Source organism: Aplidium turbinatum, chromosome 5 (assembly GCF_918807975.1).
Source record: "Aplidium turbinatum chromosome 5, kaAplTurb1.1, whole genome shotgun sequence".
NCBI classification, from domain to species: domain Eukaryota; kingdom Metazoa; phylum Chordata; class Ascidiacea; order Aplousobranchia; family Polyclinidae; genus Aplidium; species Aplidium turbinatum.
Genome location: NC_137476.1, coordinates 12210229 through 12213916, shown reverse-complemented (window position 1 = coordinate 12213916; position 3688 = coordinate 12210229). Strand labels below are relative to the sequence as shown.

The following is a 3688-nucleotide window of genomic DNA, read 5'->3' as shown; positions in this document are numbered from 1 at the left end:
TTTCAACGATTTTGCATAAAACATTGTTTTTATATTAGTTCCGTATGTCAAATGGGGCCCCCTTATGAGTAGCCTAGGGCCTAGGTTATGCCTTTTTTTTTAAATTACAGAATTTTCAACTTTTTGAGTTTAGGGGGGGCCTGACAAAAAGTTTAAATTTGCGTGCTCAAGTCGATTTTGCGTAAAATATTGTTTTTTATATGAATGTTAGTTTTGTATCTTAATGTCATGAACAATAGCAATGCATTCATCCTAAGTTTGCTGCCCTAGTCTCTGCAGATTTCAAGGTCAGAAATGGTATTGTAGCTATGTTAATGTAAAGCTGTAAGCACACAGTCATATGACTCATATGCAATGCTATGTCAGCCATGTCGGATAGTATTGCAATTTTTATCTTCGAAATGGCTGATTTTACCCACTTGTTGCCATGGTTACAATCAGGTGTCGCCAGAGTTAGGAAGGGTTAGAGTTAGGAAAGGTTAGAGTTTTGATTTTTGCCCAGGACTAAAAAAAATATCCAAAATACAAGTTTTTGTTTGCAACAGCTATAAACTTTTCCTCAAATTAGGGCAGAATTTCATATCTGACAACGCTATTGAGGCTATATTTACACTATGTAGTGTTTTAGCTGATCGATAGATGTAGTGGCTGATCGATAAAGATGGACAAGTAATACAAACTCAAGAAGGAATAACCAACAGATGGCAAGAATATGTGTCAGAACTATGATGATGAACGAGACAATATAGAAATTTTACCAGCAAAATCAGAAGTTACAAAAATAATGTAAAATGAAGTTAGAGATGTCATAGAAAGACTCCCAGATGGAAAATCAAGTGGGATAGATGAAATTCCTGCGGAACTTTTGAAACAAGTAGGAGAAACGGGATTGCAGAACATGACTAAATTAATAAACAAGATGTATAATAGTGGTGAAATTCTGGATGACTTCACTAAGAGTATCTTGATCCCAATACCAAAAATAACAAAAACAATGAGATGTGAAGAACACAGGACTATAAGTCTGATTTCACACGCCAGCAAAATTCTGCTACACATTATCAAAAAAGGATAACCCCAATAATACAACAACAAATTGATGAAAATCAAGTGGGATATAAAAAAAGGATCCGGAACAAGAAATGCAATCTTCCTTCTAAGAACAACTGGCGAACGAAGAATAGAAAAAGGAAAACACACTTACATTGCATACATAGATTACAGCAAAGCATTTGACAGGATAAAACATACCAAATTATTGCAATTGCTCGAAAAACTTAATGTCCCGTTCTTGGAAAGAAGACTTATAAAAAACATATATTTTAAACAAACAGCAGCAGTTCGAAGTGGTAGCAGTCTCACAGAATTTTTCCCGATATTTAACGGAGTTCGGCAGGGATGTATACTCTTACCAATATTATTCAATTTGTACAGCGAAGCAATAATCAAGGAAATATTAACAACACTAAACAAAAACGGAGTAAAATTCAATGGTCAAATAGTAAGCAACATACGATACGCAGATGACACTGTCATACTCGCCGACACAGAAGAAAAACTACAAGAAAGCATGGACAAAATCAAAGAAATCAGTAAAAAATACGGAATGAAACTCAATTTGAAGAAAACAAAGACAATGCTCATCGAAAAAAGCAATGGAAATAATAAAATAAAAATTAAGCTGGAAGGAGAACAATTGGATCAGGTCACCACGTACACATACCTAGGGTCCCTCATTACACAAGATGGAAGATGCACCAATGATGTAAAAAGAAAAATCGGTCAAGCAAAAGCGTCATTTTGGAAATGCAAGGAATTTTTAAAAGGAGAAATAAATTTACAATTAAAACTGAGACTTCTATCTTGTTACATTAAACCAGTCATGTCATATGGAAGTGAAAGTTGGACCTACAGCAAAGAAATTCACAAAAAATTAATGCTTTTCAACTCGGGTGCTACAGAAGAATATTAAAAATATCATATAAAAAAACACATTACAAACGAAGCAATTAGGAAAAGAATTGAAGTGCAAGATAGATGGGCAAACGACTTGGCAAAACAAAAGATGAAATTCGCGAGACATATTTTGAGAGGATCGGCAGGACGGCTACATCAATTGGTTATTGAAGGTATGGTGGAAGGAAAGAGGTGCAGGGGAAGAAGGAGACGAACATGGGGAGATGACGTAATACAGTGGGCTGATTTGTCAAGCATCGGAGAAACAAAAAGAGTAGCGGAAGAACGTGACTTGTGGAAGAAAGTGACAGCCAACCTCCGGATCGGAGACGGCACGTGATGATGATGATGAGTGTTTTAGCATTTTACAGCATTTTATCTTTGTGTATAACTAGTGTGTATCTGTAAATTTATATTTGCAATAGTACGTTGTTTGTGAAATAATGGAGTGTTAATACTTTAACCTAATTTATCCCTTGTAAGAACGCGCAAAGCAAATTTTGCTTGTGATTGGTGAGATATCACGCGACATGTCGCGTTGGGGGGCCCGGCAGCAACATCTGCACCGGGGCCCGGCAGGGCTCTTGGAGGCCCTGCCTGTATCTTTAGGTGGCCATGTTTCCGGAAAGCGTATTTTCGCTTTGCATACGATTCCACCGACCGACCAATCAGATTATAGTTCTAGGTGGGGGTTGCTTAAAGCTATTCCAATGCGATGTCCACCCACACTGTCCCAGTGGTTGATTAAAATGTCTGTTTTTGAATTTCGTAAATGTCTGTGTGCATAGGGTTGCTTATTTTAAGTTTGCAAATGTCCTGTAAACACCAGTGTGCGTGCGTTTCATCGTTATTGTGTTTCACGAGCAGTGTTCTCTTTATGCAAGTTTTTGTTGGCAAAATAGATCGGTGTGCCAACTCAATTTATAATAAATTGGCAAAATATTATATATTAATTTAAAGACTTTTTCTGATTGTATTATGAAAATATTTAGCTTTAACTTAGTACTGCAAAATGTGTTTTTTTTAAAAGAAATATGGAACGCTTCACGATTTTGCGTGTCATCCTTGCACAGGGGCCATGCTAACCTTCTCTGTATCGTTCCAATTTTAGTATTGCCTAAGCATGTATTGCCGAAGCAAGTACTGCAAAATGTTGCTAATCAACAAATTCTTGCCACGCTGATATAAGCATCGCAAGTGACAGTTGTTTATAATAAAGGAAAGACGGTTTTATAGAATCTCACAAAAAAGATGAAAAACCAACTCATTGGTTTTTTAGAGTGAACACTGTTCATGAATCACGATTTTTCGGTGATTTCCACAAGCATTTGTTTCATGGTGCCTGGTTTCTTTCTCCTTGTTATTGGAGCCTATTTTTCTCTGATATGTTTGCAAGTCACTATTTGCCTATATTGCGATGTGTCAAACATTTCCTTGTTTACTGAAATTGTTAATTGCAAGATATCTTTTGTGAAGCGAAGTGACAGCACCACTCTTCCTTGGTGATGAATATTCTGATGAAACCGCTCGCCTCGCTGTAAGTACGCAAAACAAGTGGCCTCGTTTATTAGGCATTGTTAAAAAAGTCAAAAGTGTTGTAAAAGGAGCTTGGCCTGGCAGTAGCGTTGTTCGATTAATTTTGTTGCTGCGGTATTCTAACATAAATATGAACAACATGTAACGCTGGATAAGCTACTGGGTACGAAATGCATTCTTTTTTTGCATAAGAGTC

At 36.7% G+C, this 3688-nt stretch overlaps 1 pseudogene; it reads right to left on the bottom strand.

The window, feature by feature from the left end:
* Positions 1-2984: 2984 nt before the first annotated feature.
* LOC145771438 (U6 spliceosomal RNA) lies at positions 2985-3080 on the bottom strand (annotated as a pseudogene).
* Positions 3081-3688: the final 608 nt, after the last annotated feature.